This window comes from Amia ocellicauda, chromosome 17 (genome assembly GCF_036373705.1).
Source record: "Amia ocellicauda isolate fAmiCal2 chromosome 17, fAmiCal2.hap1, whole genome shotgun sequence".
NCBI classification, from domain to species: domain Eukaryota; kingdom Metazoa; phylum Chordata; class Actinopteri; order Amiiformes; family Amiidae; genus Amia; species Amia ocellicauda.
This window is the reverse complement of record NC_089866.1, coordinates 24,038,377-24,058,271: the sequence shown is the minus strand read 5'-3', so window position 1 is coordinate 24,058,271 and position 19,895 is coordinate 24,038,377.

Here is a 19,895-nt window from a genome sequence, read left to right as displayed (position 1 = left end):
ACTAATAATAATGAAACCTATTTGTTGGGATATATCTTGCATAAAAGGAACACCATCACCAAGGAAAACAAGCAAGTGCATATAAAAATCCCCTAGAGGCCCCCACAAGTATTGTCATTGTTCTTGCTGTTTTTGTATCATTGCCCTGATATTTGGCCAAACTGAGGAAGATGTCATCTTGCTAATTTAAGATCTAGCAAGCAGGAACATGGGTGTGAGCAGAGACTGTTGAAGTTATTTTTTTTAAATAACTCAATTGTATTTTAGTCTGTTGGTTTGACTTATTATACTCGCTGGGGTTTATTGATAATTTTTTTTCATCACAAAAAAGTAAAACAAACAAATCAAACCTGAATACGATGTTTTGGATTCAAATGGCAACTGATACTTAATTGAAGAGCTGCAGGAGTTGGTATTGATTAATTAGCTCTGCGTAAGGAAAATTAGGGAGACTGATCCACCTGGCAAGAGAGAGACGGATAAATCCTGATCACATGGAGAAATCCTCACTTCTCACTAGGTGAACCAGTTTCTCTGCTTTCTACCCACAGTGCGGATTAATAAATAATTTTGCAGCTGTTTTTCCGTTTTAAGTGTCAATTGCCTCGGTGGGTGTCACTCTGCCTTTCCCAGGCACTACCATCAGAATATTTGAATTGTTGTTTTGTGCAGCACAACTAAAATGGCATCTTTTGGGATGATTATTTTGAAATAAATACCATGTGCACTTTATATTCGTAAATTATTATAGAAAATGTTCCCTTACGATATATCCTCCATGCACCATATAGACACTTGTGTACCTGAAAGTGGTGTTGGGCCAATTCCCAAAACCCAGGACTGGTTTGACAGTAAAAGCAGTTTACTTTTAATTAGGTAGAAATGTAGGCAGCCAAAGCTGTGTTAGTTTTTGTTTGTTTGTTTGTTAAAAGCGTTAAGGGGTTGACACCTGTTTGTGAAAGCTGGGCTTCACAAGAAAATGGATGAAAGCCAGATTTAGGGAAAACAGAATTAGAATTGGAAAGTAATTGCATTTCTTTATGAAGACAGCTTCTATCTCTCTGAACCCAGCACTGCCTGCCTGCCTCACTCTCTCTCATCCTCGGGACACCCGCGTGCCTCTGCTCTCCCCCTCGGGGCTTGTCTGCACTTCCTCGCGCCCAGGGGGCTTTGTGACAACTCTGCTGAATAATGAGGTGTTTGATAGAAACTTTGTGGTATAACACAGCACAGTGATTTTCTATATCTGCACACCTAAAAATATTCACTGGAGACTGACGACAAAGCAGCAGGCTCTGGATTATGAGCATGACATCTGGGAGAGGTGTGAGGGGGATATATTTCTGTACGTCTACAGGACAACATATTGGTGGCCAAAAGGATGATGGTAGTACAGAAAGTAAATAAAAAGTGTTGGAATCAATTCCCTCTTAGTAAGTCTGTAGTAAGCATCAGTACTATTAGGGTCTAAATCAAATTATTGTATTTTAATAACCTCGTCCATGGCACCTAAAAATGTCACATTCCCATTTTGGACAACCCTGATATTAAGCTTCGTGCCTTAACTCTAGCACAGTGGTCCTTGCTTATGAAGTTATACTGTAATTTATTGGGTTGTGTGAAGGGTGTCTCTTATTGTGTAAGTGATGTCATCTCGTGCAGTTTGTGCCAGAGGACTGTGAAGCAAATAAGACACCCTTCACCACCTATTAACTTATATAAGAGGTATAGGAATTTTGGGGCATGCTGCTCTGTGGCATGGCTGGTTTCTCATATGTGATTTATACTCTTCTCTGAAAGGTAAAGTTCCACAGTAACATAAAAAATTAAGTGAGATTTATTGTCATAACAGTGTGCCACGTCCAAATATGAACAACACAAATCATGATATTCAGTTATTTAGAGTTCGAAACCTGTGGTTCTCAAGTTCTCAAACCAGGAGTGGTCCGCAGAAAGTTAAAATCCATCCAAGAAGGGAGCAGTAGAACGTTGTGGTTGGTTATGGATATGGTTTAACTTTGGAATGGTCTTATGGTTACATTAAGGTTGCTTAGAGATTTAGCTACATTAAGCAAAGGAATCAAACTAGGGGTACATTTTTGGGCTAGGGTTGGAAATTAGGATAAGGATTGCATTCCTGTTGAGATTACAAGGACAAATGTAGTTGTGGATTTGTTTAAGAGTTGGGGATCTGGCTATCAATGGAGTTGGTATGTTATGTGTATTTTGCCAGGTCTTTTTTTTGGGCAGTGTTGGGTCCTCTGCTGAACTAGGAGCTTTAACAAGTGAATATGTGTGTTCGGACCACAATTAACCCTTATTTTCCTAGTGTATTGTGAGCTTGTAAGTTCGTGCAATGCATCCATATCTAACACAGGACCGAATGACTCAACATTTCCACTCTGGTCTGTTTTTATCTTTGCGGTGTGTTCAGGAATGTCTATGCTGTTTCTTCTTTTCTGATAAACCTCTTTTTTTTTTTTTAATGCCTTGGTTTAAGAAAACAACTGGCCTTGCAGCTATTTTTCTCGATTCAATTTTGCAGTTGGTTTAGTCAGCATTAGGCAGTACAGGAAGGTGATAGCACAGTGGTTCCGGACTTGGCAAAGCCTACAATCTGTGCTGGACAGACAAGGGAGAGAGGGTGTTATCTTAAATATTGTTCTTTCTTTGAAACAATACAATAAAAAAGGATGTAAGTCCACAGAAGTGTCTTCAATATCAATATCCACGCTAATGGAGGCGGATATCGTATTGTGGTGAATGCAGCTGGTATGGTTTTTGGGGGAGGGCAGGGGGGATTTAGTTTAAAGCCATTTTAGTTGAGCTACACAATATTGATCTTACATTGTCTGGACACTTCCTTTTAGCAATGTGTGTAATTAATGACATAATATACACACATACAGTACTGTGCAAAGTTTTAGGCAGGTGTGAAAAAATGCTGTAAAGTAAGAATGCTTTCAAAAATAGACGTTGATAGATTATCAATTAACAAACTGCAAAGTGAGTGAACAGAAGAAAAATCTACATCAAATCTATATTTGGTGTGACCACCCTTTGCCTTCAAAACAGCATCAATTCTAGGTACACTTGCACACAGTTTGTGAAGGAACTTGGCCGGTAGGTTGTTCCAAACATCTTGGAGAACTAACCACAGTTCTTGTTTGGATTTAAGCAGAACTCAGTTGCTTCTCTCTCTTCATGTAACCCCAGACAGACTCGATGATGAGATCAGGGCTCTGTGGGGGCCATACCATCACTTCCAGGACTCATTGTTCTTCTTTACGCTGAAGATAGTTCTTAATGACTTTCGCTGTATGTTTGGGTCGTTGTCATGCTGCAGAATAAATGTGGGGCCAATCAGATGCCTCCCTGATGGTATTGCATGATGGATAAGTATGTGCCTGTACTTCTCAGCATTGAGGAGACCATTCATTCTGACCAAATCCCCAAATCCATTTGCAGAAATGCAACCCCAAACTTGCAAGGAACCTCCACCATGCTTCACTGTTGCCTGCAGACACTCATTTGTGTACCACTCTCCAGCCCTTCAGCAAACAAACTGCCTTCTGCTACAGCCAAATATTTCAGATTTTCACTCATCAGTCCAGAGCACCTGCTGCCATTTTTCTGCACCCCAGTTCCTGTGTTTTCATGCATAGTTTAGTCTTGGCCTTGTTGCCATGTCAGAGGTATGGCTTTTTGGCCGCAAGTCTTCCATGAAGGCCGCTTCTGACCAGACTTTTCCGGACAGTAGATGGGTGTACCAGGGTCCCACAGTTTTCTGCCAATTCTGAGCTGATGGCATTGCTGGACATCTTCCGATTGCAAAGGGAAGTAAGCATGATGTGTCTTTCTTCTGCTGCAGTAAGTTTCCTTGGCCAACCACTGCATCTATGGTCCTCAACGCTGCTCGTTTCTTTTTGCTTCTTCAAAAGAGCTTAGACAGCACATTTGGAAACTCCTGTCTGCCTTGAAATGCCTGCCTAGGAGAGACCTTGCTGATGCAGTATAACTACCTTGTGTCTTTTTGCTGTGCTCAGTCTTGCCATGGTGTATGACTTTTGACAGTAAACTGTCTTCAGCAACCTCACCTTGTTAGCTGAGTTTGGCTGTTCTTCACCCAGTTTTATTACTCCTATACAGCTGTTTCTGTTTCAGTGAATGATTGTGTTTCAACCTACATATTGAATTGATGTTCATTAGCACTTGTTTGGTATAATTGTTTAATCATACACCTGACTATATGCCTACAAAATCCCTGACTTTTTGCAAGTATACCTAGAAGAATTGATGCTCTTTTTAAGGCAAAGGGTGGTCACACCAAATATGGATTTGATTTAGATTTTTCTTCTGTTCACTCACATTTAGTTAATTGATAAATATAATCTATTAACATTTTTGAAAGCATTCTTACTTTACAGCATTTTTTCACACCTGCCTAAAACTTTTGCACAGTACTGTATGCATATTTGATAAGAACAGTGTAATGAGTGCAATCCTGCCCAAACAAGAACAAGGACCATATTAAATAAACATTATTCCATACTCCTTATGGATGCTGCAGTTGTCACTAAGCATGGAGAAAAACACCAGAAAGTGCATGCGAGAATCATGTACTTTAAATATTACAGGTTATTAATGATATAAACCCCTAATTTAATCATACAACCTGGCATTAGGGCCATCTAGTACGCAAGCTAGTACAGTTTATTTTTTATTATTTCCCTTTTCTTGAGGCAATACCAGCAAAGCAAAGAGAAACATCTCTAGGAAACATGAATGCTTTTCATCACTGAAATTTCAGATCTCACCGAGCAGTAATTTGCCAGGTCAGGAGTAATTGGGCATTAAAGCTAAAGCAGGCAAAGTTGTACTGTACCAGCGGAGCCCCTTCCATTTACAAAGGCTGCTGCGCACTGAGGAGGAATGTGAGGAGACTACTGTAGTGAGCTTCCCTTCACAAATGTCTGTGAAAACTTGACAAACACTGTGTCTGGGGACTGCTTGTAGCTTATTGCAGCAATGTCCAGGGCCAAAGTGTGGGCAAAATTTTAAACTTTAAAGCCGGTAGTGTGAAAGGTATTACACCTTGGTGTTTATAGTATCTTATCAGTAGGCCTGTTACTATGAGTATGTGGTATCCTTATTAAGCTACTGGCTCCATAGTAATCGAATTGATGGTTTATTTATCAGTTGTATACATTGAATCTGACAATAATCCTGCATTAACTGGAAGGGTCAGTAGGTAGGATGCCTTGGTCTTTTGCAATGGTCAAGTGTTGTTAGTCAATGAGAGTTTGCGTTTTTCTTTTTCAGGTTTTTTGTTCAGTAATCTTAGCATGGGTAATGTTGTGTACAACATGCAGTCAATAATGTATCTCTTATTGTGAATGACAACAGCATCTGTGAAGTTGTTGTCTTTTGACTTTTCCCTTCTATTTCCAGTTCAGATTTTTCCGATTCCTTTCAATTCTTTGACAAGAGTCAACCAAAAGCTCTGTCGTTGTTCCTGTGATACATTTATTACTGATATACCCCATATAAATACATGTACATGTTACTGGTGTTCCTCCAGGTCACTGAGACTGCTCTGTGGCTATTATAGTGCTCCAGCAACTGTTGTGGTCTCTAATTTCATGTCAGGAAAGGTAAAGCAAACAGTATAGAGCTCTGTGTGTAAACAGGGGATTGCAGTTTTCTTGTCTCTCTAAAGTAGTGTAAATAAGAACATCAAATTGAATGGAAATAAATGTAGGATTTGCTTTGCATAATCCTAGAATTATCTATAATGCTGAGGTGTTGCAAAGCTTTTGGCCATAGTTGGATTATATAAATTCTTGACCCAACAATATGAATCTGAGTGTACATGGCATAGAACCGTAAACGCTAACAGCTAAACAGCTAAATCGAAAACAAACCGAAGGCTGAATCCCTTGCCCTCTAGCTTTTCTATTGTGGGAGTAAAACAAGCACACAGTCACAGCAGGTGCCTGTGTAACCCCCTCTTAAGCAATCTGCCCGAAACCTGTAATCAAGGAGAACAAATCGCAGGCTGAATTTATAAACTTACTGTAATTGCAGCCACAAAGCAACAGTTTCAGGGGCTAGAGAGACATGCAGGGAAATTGATTTCCCCCTGGCAGCTCTGCCACTAATTACTCACTGTGACACGATTTTGTCTTGAAGGCTGCGGCTCGCCTTTTGAAACGCCGTGGGAGCTGAAGGGCACAAGAGTGAAGGGACAGCCATGAATGTGGGGTTGGGCTGGTTCTTGCAACTCTCAGATCGAGGTTTCATACCTATTATACCCTGACCTGGCGGGGGAAGTTTAGAGGGGGAGAGAGAGTAAGAGGACTCATCAACTATTTCAGCTACTGTTACTGTGTACTTTGGGCAGATCCCTCCCAATCCTTTTTTAATATAGCCAGAGTATATGATCCACCAGGAAATCTAAACCTCTAATAAAGCAGACTTTCATTGGCTGTCCGTCCACCCCTCCCTACCTCCTTCCTCTGTCACTCTTCTCTCCTTCTCTTGCCCTGCTTGCCTTCAAAATGCATCTGTCAGCCGCAGTGGCACGGCCCCCAGCCATTCCCCGGCACCAGGGCTTCCTCTGGTTGCCCCGCAGTCTTGTTCCTGGATGAAGGCGCTGACTGCACAGGGCTTGCTTTAACATGCTCAATCCCAGCCCCAGCACTGATTAATCCTCTGTAAGAATTTCCGCAGGAAAATTACATCTCTCAGCCCAGGCCCTCCCCGGTTCCTTATTGCCTCTTGTGCCGAGATAGGGCTTGTCTTCTCCTGATTAAATTCCCACTTAAATAAATTAGCCACAGCAGGCCACTTATTTGCTTTGGCTGGAGGCTGGCAGCAGAGGTAGCTAGTGGGCGATAAGGCGTTTATTTATTTTATCGTATAGTGCTTTCTTTTTGTGGGGGGAGAAGGTATCCCGGACATGTAATAACCTCTTTTCAAGCTCACAGCACAACTCTGGCCTCGTGAAATCAGAGCATTGCTGATTGCAAGGTACAGGGATGCAGCATGCACTCAGACAGGTTCCTAACACAGTGCCATTTATTGTAGTCTTGCTACCAGGAAACTCTCGTGTCCTTCAGGTTAACATCTATTACTTTAATTACATACAAAAAAAGAAAAGAAAAAAGACTAATGACCATAGTGTGCTGCTGGCCCCTGATTCACACACCCTGAACAAAGACCTTATTATTCATTCCGTTTTCTAACAGCTTAAAGGTGGAGTCCTTGTGGTTTTGACATCAATTGCCGTTCTGCTTCGTCACCCCGCATGCTCGAGCTTTTACAAACAAGGCTTGTTTACGCAGGACTCTGAGTGGCTGCGCTCTCTCTTCGCCAAGTTGACACCAGCTTTTGTTTTGTCCCCAGAGCGCAGAACAGAAACTTTTTTTTTTTTTAGTTTAACGGGTTTGTGGAGGATTATTTGTGCAAAGTACAAAGGTCATCATATAAAGAGTCACGACTCTTGTCTGTAAATGTTGACATAACAGCGCTGTGCTACAGTCAAACTGGGTCTGCACAAGGCACAGAGGGCAGAATGCGGGCAAGAATGAGTCAGTTATCATAGATATCAGATGATACACAAAGTATCTATTTAGATCCGATAATTATGGTTCCCTGAATTTAAGAGCTGACGTTGAAATTATAAACAATTGTTACCTACAGTAACTCCGCTTACTGGAAGCTACCTGTGTATTGGCAGGGTTTGTTTACTACATTACTAACAAAACCCTTATTATACATCAGATACCTCAGGTTAGATGTCTGCCTCTTTAAGCTTAGATGTCAGATTAACTTTTTGACTTTTTATGGTTACTTAGTTGAGGTGAGGTGTTCCCATCAAAGCATGGTTGTTTTTAAGAATTTAAGTGTCTATTTGACTTGTGGGCATGCCCTTCAGTTTGCCTTTTATCCGATTTAAAGTCAATCGATGTTTTTGATGTAGTGCCAGTCTTCATTTTCTAGAAGTGTACTGTAGTGCTTAAGAGAAAAGTGGTCTGGGTCAGAGATTGAGCCTGGAAAACTGGCCTTTCAGGCATATGTACTCCCTACTGCATCTCTAACAGGCCTGAGATGAAGCTCACCTTAACTAGCCCTCATAAAGCTCAAGTAACCTGAGGTGTCTTGGATATCAAAGGGACACTATTGCAGTACTCTGTGCAAGCTTAGACACAAGTCTGATCCTGAAGCTTAGAACCAACATTTGCCAAACCATGCCGACTGTCAACCAAACTCACTGCCTGCTAGCCAAGATGGCTCAAAGCAATACACAGGTACCAAATTAGGATCCATTCTGGTGAGACTGGGAAGGTGCTTGCAAAGATAATATAACTGCTATAAGCTACCTGTGTTTGAGCAGATGGACAACTTCATATGTGGTAGCAGGGCCTGTCACACTAGACTGTGTTCTGAAAAGTGTTCTGAATGCATTGTAACTTTTTAAATTTGTTTAATTACCATTTAGAAAATGTCTGCTTCATGTTAAAACCCTTCAGTCCTGACCCGGACTAAAATAACTCCGGTTCTTTACAGTATTTAGAGGTAGTTTTACCCTGCTGGATTTGAACTTGACGGTACCAAAGCTGGATGACATTCCGTGCGGGATTTCCCAGGGAAAGGGGGGGAAAAAAAAAACTCAACCAGCAGTCTGTGTTTTAATAACATACTAAAAATGTATTCATTAAATAATACTTAAATCATTTAACAGTTTGAACCCAGTCGTATTGTTCATATCTGTAGGGAATTTATTCTTCCCTGACAAAGAGTTCTTTGTTGGTCTGAGTGGTGCATTTCAAATTAGCTGGGAACCTGATAGCCTGACATTGAGAGACGATGGGAGCACAATACACCTCGTCGTCTACCCAGGGGATTAACATAACCTTTTTTTTTTTTTTAACCCCCCCCCCACTTCTTTTTGATGGCGGATCATGTGACTTCGAAGCTGACTTTCTCACTTGGTGTTTAACCCTGAAATTACCTGGTGTGGCTCCGTCCCTCCAGTCTCTCGCTCTTGTAGGAACAAATGTATCTGCAAGTGCTATGGACAACCAGAAGAGGCCTTTTTGCTTTGTTTTCAAGCGGTGCCCTGGGAAAAACAACCCTGGCTCTTGATATCAGGTGTCTACCTACTCCCAGTTCCCTATCCTTCTATGTAATGAGTTCCAATACCAATCTTACATTTGCTCATATTCTATGTCCTTCTTGCTTATAAGATATATTCATGCCTTTCTCAGAATGCTGTGGTCTAGTTCTGTGTTTGATATCTTTTAAAAGACACACACATAAAAAAAAAAAGCATTGCAATGTGGTAATAAATGTTAGCGCTCATATGTGAATCAATTTACAAGGCACCTACGGTCGTCTGCCCTATTGTGGTGTCAGATTTGCGAAATCGAGTTCCAGCTGCTGGTAATATTGAGAGGACTACGATTCATTACCCTCCACAGCTTTATTATAACCCCACTCCTTACTTTAATCCATTATAGTGTTTTTTTTGTTTGTTTTTATGGCTCTCATCAGTGAACGCACGCTCTGTCTAATTAGCAGTGCCCTAATGATGATTCAAACCTGTGAAATTTAGCTTTCCTAAACTAGGGCATCTAGAGAGGCATCAGTACTAGGCACCAATAAAAGCACATCTGGCTCAACACTTAGACTATTACACGAGAGGCTGTTGAATAAATTGGTCTTCTGATTACAGCGGTCACAGGGAAAAATGGCCTACATAATAGGGAGGCATTGAAAACGGATTGATCTGCTTTGAACCTTTTAATGGCAATGATCAGATACCCATCAATTCTCAGTTGCTGTTTTTTATTTTTTATCATGACAATAGCACAGGGAGAACTGCAGATTTTGTGAGCTGTTACCTTATTAAATATGATGTTGAAGCTGAATCAAATAAGCAGGCAGCATATATTAAATAACAATCACAAACTGCTTAACCTTCTGAACCTTGCTCTGGATAAGAAATCTTCTTCCTTACAGAATGGGAAACCTTTATTTGTGATCATCTATACCCTACAGTGTAAAAAATGTAATTGTATTATCAAGAGCTCAATATATCCCCACTATATGTGCCCAAATATATAAAATAATTGAAAAAGTAAAACAATTACAACATTAGACAAGGTAAACCTTTAGAACAGACCTGCAAGCTTATTTCCAATACATACAGATGACATGTATTCACTTTGCACATCTAATAAGTGGTTTAAAATAATTTATTTCAAGCTGTTGTTGTATTGCCTTAATATTAAATTATCTACTGTGTGGAAATCTTATGTTGTCTGGTTTTGTTAATATAAGATTTCATATTGTAAATGAGAAGTGCATCGAAAGTGGCTACAAAATGCCAAATCCTGTGCTTTTGCATTAAGAGACGCGCATTTTCTTTACCATTTAGTGATATTTGTGTTACAGTTTGCTGGTTTGAAGTTTGAAAACAGGTGGGACTCAGTGAGTCTACTCTGATCCCAAGAACTGCTTAACCTTTTGCTGTGACTGTTGGTGAAGCCAAAGCAGGTCCTTAGTGGCTTCTGTGCTCTCTTGAGTGATAAGGGGAGATGGCCGCTTATCACAGTTTTTACACTTGTCAAAACAAACAACCTAGATTTGTGTTTTTTAGAAACGTGTGTAGTGGAGAAAGCAATGGAAACCTTGGAAGTATAAAGTGCACACAGGGGAAGCTTTTGAGAATAGTGCATAGTGTGATTAAAAGTTTTGGGACAATGTGCGGCTCAGAATTGACTTCCCCACAGCGGGACTGATTGGCGTTTGAGGTGACCTGCTAAAGAATGCTGTCGAAGCATGTCATGTAAGGACCATTTCTTTCAAAAGGAGACACAGCCATTACCCCAGTCCCACGGGACCAATTATAATAACCTGGAATGATGGGATGTTTTTGTTTAAATCCCGCTGCCTCTGATATTTTTTGTTTCACACAAACTGAGGAGCGCCAGGAGTCCAAAGACGACAACTTGGGCTGTTCCTTTCTTTTGCCCAGTTTCCTTATTCTCTGTGTATCGTTGATCCTGACCAACACTAGTCGGTCAGAGAATTGCCTCCAGATCGCATGCACAACAGAGACCAGCTGACAACAACAGCTTCCAGTGATAATGTCAAGACTGGTCAATTTGCCCGCTTGCTGTATTGCTCAACATCTAATCTTGGGGGTCAAAACTCATAGATGTAGGTTTGAGCCAGCAAACAACTTGAACTACAGGAAGAGCTCTTCAATAGTATTAAGTTTGACTAGGAAAAAATTGTAGTGTAAGAAGAGAAAATAGATCAACTCTTCCTGATTTGTCACTTTCATGTTCTAGTGAACTTCAAATATGTTTGTCTGCTCCGTAGCTCTGAGAATCACCACAATCCTGTCTTGCCCCTCCCCCCCGCCTTTACCTCTCAACATTCCCCAACACAATCAAGAGCTCATCTTACCATCACTGTATTAAGAGCTCTAAATGGGTTTTAACATATTAATAGCTTTCACATGCCAACGAATGCCCTGGAGATGATTGGCAATCATTGTGAATGAGAACATCTGCCATTAATACTCTCCCGCTCCCCATACTGTAATGGTTATCAGCATTTTTTTTTTCAAATAAATAAGTACAAAAAATGACTTTAAGCATACCACTGGGGCTAATTAAGGGGTCACTGCATTGACGGGATCTTTGCAAGCCCTGACACCTGCTCCTCCAGTATATATATATATATATATATATATATATATATACCGTTCAAAGTTTGTGGCCACAAAGTTCTTTATGTAAAGATATAGTTTGCCTAAAACAAGCACCTGCCTCGCCCTGTCGTTTTACTGATGTCCAAATTTCCTATTTATCTATTTTCTATTTATACTTTGAGTGACTCAAAGTAAGTTTCCATGTGTTCTCCTTAATATACAGGAAGGCATAGAATCTGACTTGGATGTATCCGCTATATGTAACCTAATGTGGCACCTAGTTTAAACATAAGTTTTCCTTCTTAGTTTTGCCATCCAGTCCATGAAAACCTTCAGTAATCAAGGTGATGGTGATTTGAGGAGTATAAACATTGACCATGTATCTCCTTGACTATGTAGTATTGTGCGGATTGTGTGCAACTTTTAAAATGTTTTGCTTTCACTTGTGTGTGAGAGTCAGTGTGTGTGTGTGTTGGTTTAATATGCTCAACTGTGGCGCTGCAATTAAATTACTTTTTTCAATGGAACGCCAGGGCTGGATGTCCCAGCGTGCAGCAGTGGGCTCTAGGCTCTTGTGCAGTGTGTACTGATGAAGCAGATAACCAAATATATACGGCTTTTTCTTTTTTATACAAGCATTTTAATTCCTCATGTCTTCCTATGCAAATGCACTCAAACAAGCGTGAAGTATCCAGTACCTGGCATGGATTGGTTTTCACACAACAGCCTGCAGCTTGTAAAATAAATGAAATGTCTCAACCGGCGATTGCTATATCTCATTCCCCTCCCCACATGATTTACTTACATTTTGACTATGTGCTTGACTCTGACAAAGATGACAACAGTCAGATGTTAGAGGACAACATCTCCCTCCTCCCTGCTAAACTAAGGCTCAACAGACACAATAATAATGCTCAATGGCTGTGTTTACAGACAGGTAAAGAAGTCATGACACTAGAGGTTATTGACTTATGGTGGGTAGTTCTATATACAGTTTTAAATAGGTTTGGTTTTTGTTTGGATACAAACATCACAAGAAAAGGTCCAAAGCAGAAATTGTTTAACTTCATAGTATTAAACAAAACACCCTTAAATTTGTAACCTGGCCACATCACCTTAATAAAAATCAAGACTCTACCTACTGTCATGATGTTTTACAAGCATGCAACACAGACAATGATGACTCATACTTTCATTTTACTACACTGCATTGTGTTGTCACTGACCAAGTTGCCACATAATTGCATTTAATTAATTTGCATAATGTAATTTTATGAAGCTACTGACATGTATTTGAATTATTTATTTAATTGAATAAATATTGTGTGTACAGTTATAAGGATGCTCTATATATTAATCCTTTTTTATTAGCAACAAAAAGATGAATCTATTTAATCATATTATTAATGTTATTATTATTAGAAGTATAATTGCTAATGTCAATATTTCTCTACTGTTAATTGTTTTCTATGGACCTCATCGATATATGATCGGGATATTGTATTCCTCAAAATGGTAATTGTTATATTTTATTGCTTTTTGCTCAGCTTTGAAGTCTATAAATAAACTGATGTGTGAAACACTTGCAAATTGTTGTATAGTTAAAGTTTGTTTGATTTGGTAAAGTGACGTGAAATCGTTCCCCTTCCCCTCCCAGTGAAAGTGAACCTGTGAAATTGTGAGTTTTCTGACATGAAATGTGCTTGTCTTGATACAGGATATTTTTTTTAGGTGTTCTTTTCCTTTAAGTGAGTACCAGGAAAGCTTTCACATCAATTTTAAACTTGCTCTGGCCCATTGTTTGTTTGTAGCAGTACAACCATGCACAGTGCTGATTTATTTAGTGTAGACCCAGGCTATGCGTCTTGCAAACTGAAAATGTGGTAATACATGTACTAAAAAATATCTACTAGAGCAAAAGGTGAAGACTACTGGACTTTTTGCATAATGAATCTGTCCTCCGGAAGTCCCACTGGTTAGTAGTCAGTGTGTTAAGGCACATGTTGATTAGTTGTTTCTGTATTAGCATCAGTCCTGAAGTGTGTTGTTTTTTCTACATGAATCCTGTTTGGCCTTTGAGCATGTGTCTTTAAAATGAATACTTGGGACTGAGAAGTACAAGCATACTGTACACACCCTGAGCTGGTTCTTCCCTGCAAAATGTACACCTCTAAATTAACATGCTTTTTTCTAGTGTGCAAATGCAACTGGATGTTAAAGCATTTGATATTATGCAATCTAATTCTTTCGGATATGTTGCTAGCTGTACCGTGCTTTGATATATTGGTATGATATAAAATACTCATGATGTTAATTGGTGTTTGCAAATCCGAGCCAACATATGCTTAACAGCCTGGTTCAGTTCTTTTAGGTACGTTAGTGATGCTTACCTCAGAGAGTGCAGGCTGTGGGAAGGGATTGCATCCTGATGTTTCCAGTGTGTATTGTGATAAGTCTGGCAGGAGGGGGCTAATTTGTCAGAGCAGTCTCCACTGGAAATAGCAGTATATATTTGCCTCACACAGGCCTGAACTTTTTGTGTTGTGGTAACGTTCACTTGTGGCACCAATGCAATTAGTGCTGCTAACCACTACTTGTACCTTGGAAAAGTGACAGAAAAACTTAACTTAAACACACCAGCTCCAGATATATACATGTATATACAATATGCATTTCAAAATGTCATGGTTTTTAGTGCAATATGTGGCATGACTCACTGACCTCACTTTCAAAATCCTATAAAAACATGATTTGTACAGTTGTACCAATTTTAGCCTCCCCCTGTCCCTTCAGTCAGGTTCAGGTCCTTCTCAGATAAATAGTAATTTCAACTAAAATAAATCAAGCACTTCAACAATACTAAAACAAACAAGCAAGCAAGAAATAAATAATTAAAGATTATGGGAAAACACATCCATTCCAAGCCACTTAAATCTATTTTAAGAAAGGGTTTTTGTTTTGTGTATGCTGGTTCCTAAAGCGTTTGCATAAGTGTGCTTTTTTTCATGGAATGTTTTATTTACTCCTTCATGCCTTTTTGCAAATTTCTTGTGATTTTTGGCACTTTGAAACACAATTTGCAGGGGTTGGGGGTGAGGTTGGGGTTGGTTCTGTTGGCAAAGAACTCCCAATTAAAATCCACTATTTTGTTTCATTTGCATACCTTCTGCAGCACAATTTGAACAATGTTGACTGCTCAGCTGTACATGCCTTTGCTGGATATACTTCACATGAACAAGACTAGCATTTAAAATCTCAAATGTTGTCACGCACTAAACATACTAATTACACCGTACTGTGTAAAAGTATAACCTCGAACTAAATAATCAGTTTGAAATACTAAAGGCATTGTAGTTATCACTGTAACAACCATTTCCTAGCAGGTCAATATAGTCGTCCTTCTCCAAGACTTAATAAGGAAAACACATGGACATGCCATCAGTGTAACTTTTATAAAGTTTAATTGGCCTTGAAATAAAGTATTCCTTTTCAAGTGTTGCGCGAAGTACAATGCGCATTTTATTATTTTTGTTTGCACAGTTTTGCTCATAACCCACCTTCATATAATAAAGACTATGAACTCACTGAGTTTATCTCTGTATCACCCTGGGATTTGAATGATTGGAAGCTATTACGCATGTTCTGGTTTCTTTGTGGAAGCCGGTGCGTAAAAGCCGTGCGCGTCTGCTCTCCCCCCGGGATGCGGGCATCCAGGCTGTGAGATCAGGAAAGGCGCTGGCACCGGTGTGCCAGGCAGAGCGTCAATCACAGCAGTGATGGGCAATCTTGGAAATAATGTGACTGTCAGTTATGTTTTCAATACTTTATAAATCAATCAGAAGAATGGCATTTAACTCGGACATATACAATCATAGTCATGAACGAACACTTCCCTCTGTGTTTAGACTTTTTTGGTTCCAAATTGAAAGGCATATACATACTGGAAATGTGTGTCTGTTAAACCCTGGGAGTAGATGTTGATCGATCAAGTATTAGTTTGATTTATTCAATGTCTTATTTGCGTTATCGATGTTGTTTTCTGTTGTTAAACATAACAAGTCTTGTCATATTTAAAACCAGCTTTCTGTCGACGTGAATTCGCGTCCTGCTGGTTTATTTTGAACGGTTTACCTTGTAATTAAGGTCAATTGATTAGGTCCCTTGACAACAATGCTCTAGTTTCAAGATAAATAAGTAGATTAGTTATAGGGCTGGACCAAATCAAAACTTTCACCGAAACGTATAGTGAAAGTTGCAGTAGAAGAGAGTGACTTCTGACAATAAATCAAAACGCGCTGGGATACGGGTTTGTAGGCGCGGAGGTCAAGGCTATGATCTGGTCTTGCTCACAGTTAAATAATTTAAACTGAAGAACATAAATATTGAAGTAATATCCATTATGACTTTCTACCTAATCTCACCGCGTTTTCTTAAAGTGTATGGTTCTCCTGTTAGTGTATATTAATGGTGCAACAGAAGAAAAAAAAACGCAAGAATAAAATGGGCTCATTGTAAGCGGCGCTAAGATGTTTTAATAATCAGTTTATAAAATGCATATTAAACAACTAAACAACATGTAGCCCCTTCACACCTGTCACACTGATTACATTGTATTCGACTAAACGCATAATAATAATAATAATAATAATAATAATAATAATAATAATAATGATGATTTTTTCTGCGTGTCCATTATAGTGGAATTAGAATTAGAATTAGTGGAATTCTTCGGAATTAGAATTATGACAATTCAAATTCTTTAATGTTCCTTCTCATAAATCAGGGGCAGCAGGGTGTAAAGCATGTCTTACCTTTCCAGACATGGGAGCTTGTGAGGTTTTCTGAGTTGCCTTTAACCCCCAGGTATGCAGGCTCGGGAAAAAAAACTTGAGGATTTATGATTTCTAGTTGGTCTGATTAGAGGAAAAACGCGTCTCCATTCACATATAACATGAAGAACGAATGAATTATGTGGATCATAACCATGCTGTCCATGAAGTTAGAGGAGCATATATACATACATATGTAATGTGTGTGGGTGGGTGTCTTTGTAGTTCATTTTAATTTGTATTTATTTAGTTGCGCTCTGTGACAGAGGTGCAATACTAAACAATCAGTATTGGTGGAAACTTGCATCCCTCATTAATGTTAAAGGATTTGAAAGTAACATGAGGAAATGTTGTGCAAGACCATCATTAAACGACGAATAACATTTATAATATAAGCCACAAGATGCAAAAAAAGAAAAGAAAAAAAGCTTTTAAAAATAAACACTATGACCAAAACAAAATTGAAAAAGAAAAAAAAAAGTTTTGTGGTTGGGTGGAAACTCACGATAAATGAGAGAAAACCCAATACCGATCTAAGGCAATATACATCAATGTTACATCAGTGTTGTGATACTTTTTCTCACTTTCCTTTTTCGACAAATCGACCCAAGAGACTAAAGAGACTAAAGAGGCCTTAATGAAGGACGAACACACTTGTGACTGATCCTACTAAACTGATGGGCGAAAGAGAGATGCACTATTAGGAGTATATAACATTCTGTAAAATAACTACAATCTAAATTATCTGAATATTGCATTTAATGGAGAAATAGTACATTAACTGTATTTTCTATGCAAGCGACTAATTCGGGAGTTTCTTTCGAGAACAGTGCATGCAATAAATAGCAAACGTGTTATTTGCAACAGATGCATTTAAATCAAGTAATAATCCGTATTCCCATCAACTAAACCACCACTGTCAAATTGTTGCAATCCCTCCAGAAAGACTTGACCAGGAACTCAGCACCAGAAATAGGCTGTACTGTATGAATCCTTTTGAAAGTTGAAACCTTTAGGGACTATAGGCAAAACATGGGCAAATACCTTGATGTCATAATCATTATCATTTTATTTAAAAGGAAGCGTTTTAAAGGTAGCATGGAGACTTTCCCCTTTCTCAAGAGGCCAGTAAAGTTGGACATTTTCTTCTGCCACCTCATCAATGATGCTTTCAAAAACCTGAGGGACTCTTTCTATAGCATTGCCCACAAGGTGGCACTGTGTCTGTTCCATAAAATAATCTCCCATTCAAAGCAGATGCTTGTGGATTTGAGGGAGTAGTACTGAAGACAAATTGGACTGTTTTCAATTGACTTTTAACACAAAAAAGTAAGAAAAATAAAAAAATCCACTGACAAATAAATAGATTCACAAACCCGGTTATTACATTGATATTTCGTAACTCTATTGTGTATCACGTAAGGTATATAAAAGGTATATACATTTTGATAATTATTTCTTGTTAGATACAGAATGTGTTTAAATGTAATAACGTGCTTGGTGTGACTATCTTTTTGGTTTCATTTTTACTACATCTATTTAAAATGCGCAGCAGTAATATCATGCAATATCAAGAAACATTAACAAAATATATAAGTTGATAAACTCAATGACCTCTTATTATAAATTAATATTATGGTCGATGTAAAATACATGTATAAAAATGTTCTTTTTATGTGTATTTATGTTTGTGTTTGTGTGTATCTATCTATATCTATCTATATCTATATCTATATATATGTATATATATATATATATATATATATATATATATATATATATATATATATCGCCTATATATGTATGTATGTGTGTGCTTGTTGTAAATGTTGGTAAAAAGGCTTGTTCTAAACACAGACAGCCCTTTTCTCAGTCCAGCAAAGAAAGTCAGCGTATAAGCCTGTCACTTTCCTCAGTAATAATTTCCATGTCCAATTCCATTTCTTTTCTAGTTCTGAAATCTCTCCTCCATCAGCGAAGAGGATAGTTCACTTGAAAACTAATTACACAAAATCAATATTTAATCACAGACCAGCATCCTGATCTTGCAGGGGGGAAAAAAACCCTTTAAAAATCCACCGCAATATACAAATAACCCCTTTCACCTCCTGATATACTCTTATACTTTTATTCATATATATATATATATATATATATATATATATATATATATATAGATAGTATGTTTTATGATGATATGCACCAAAGAACACGTTTTTAAGGCTCAGCCATAGTCTCAGTTGGGGGGTAGAGGGGACAGCTATGTGGGGAGCTGCAATATTTCTTTCTTTCCAGAAACCCCATTGCTCTACAAGTCGGCAGCAGACATGACGTTGAGGGAACTTGTATACCTGCCATTGGGGATGTTACAGCAGATGGAATTGATTTTTATGTTGTTTTTTTTTTTTTATCTGAACTTTCGTTCAAAATTATCAAACATGCGTAGTTCATGTACGTTAATAAAGAAGGCAAACAATGCATGTTAAAAAAAAGAGAGAATTAAATTGGGGAAAAAAGAACAGTGCTTAAATAAAATACCCTATGCTAATAACTATAAACACAATCCAAAGTATCTGATATGAACCCCCGGCTTGTCATTTGTTGGCTGGTGATCGAAATCCGTTGTGTTTATTTTGTAGAAATGGAAGTATAATCTTTTAAGTATATATATTTTTTTCCTTTCTTAGGATCACGCATCAATAGAGCCGATTGGACTATTTCATTCCAAAGCCCCATCTCCCTTTTCTCCTAATTGCAGGATGGATTGCAGCCCCAGTAGAGAACAGAAAGGTCTAAACATTTTAACTAAGATTATTGGGATAAATATTTCATAAAGAGGAGGGGGTATTAAATAACCCCTATTGATTTTGGTATCACAACACAATTGTACTCCTTAGCCCCTCCAGTCTAATTGATCTTTTAAGGAGGATTGGGTAAGTGCAACTCACCAAGCGTGCTCCAACAAGCTGGAGTCTGCTGCCACGGATAGTGTGTAGGCAGTGTGTAGGCAGTGTGTAGGCAGTGTGTAGCACAGCCACACGCAGCTCTGTCTTCATGCTCGTTTTGACATAACCGGGAGACACTGGCCATGTGGATAGAAATGAACAGATTCTACCCCCTGCGTTGTTAACTGTGCTGCACCCAGACTGGGGCATGAGTTCCCGAATACATCTATTTAGTAGTAGTAGTAGTAGTAGTATTACCATTATTATTCACTTTTAATGCGCTCAATGTTAAGTGTTAAATGTTAAATAAATGTTAACTAGAAACTGACGGATGAGTGTTGTTCTCGGATGCATAACATTTTTGCCAGGGCAGTTTTAATGCTAGCTTTGCAA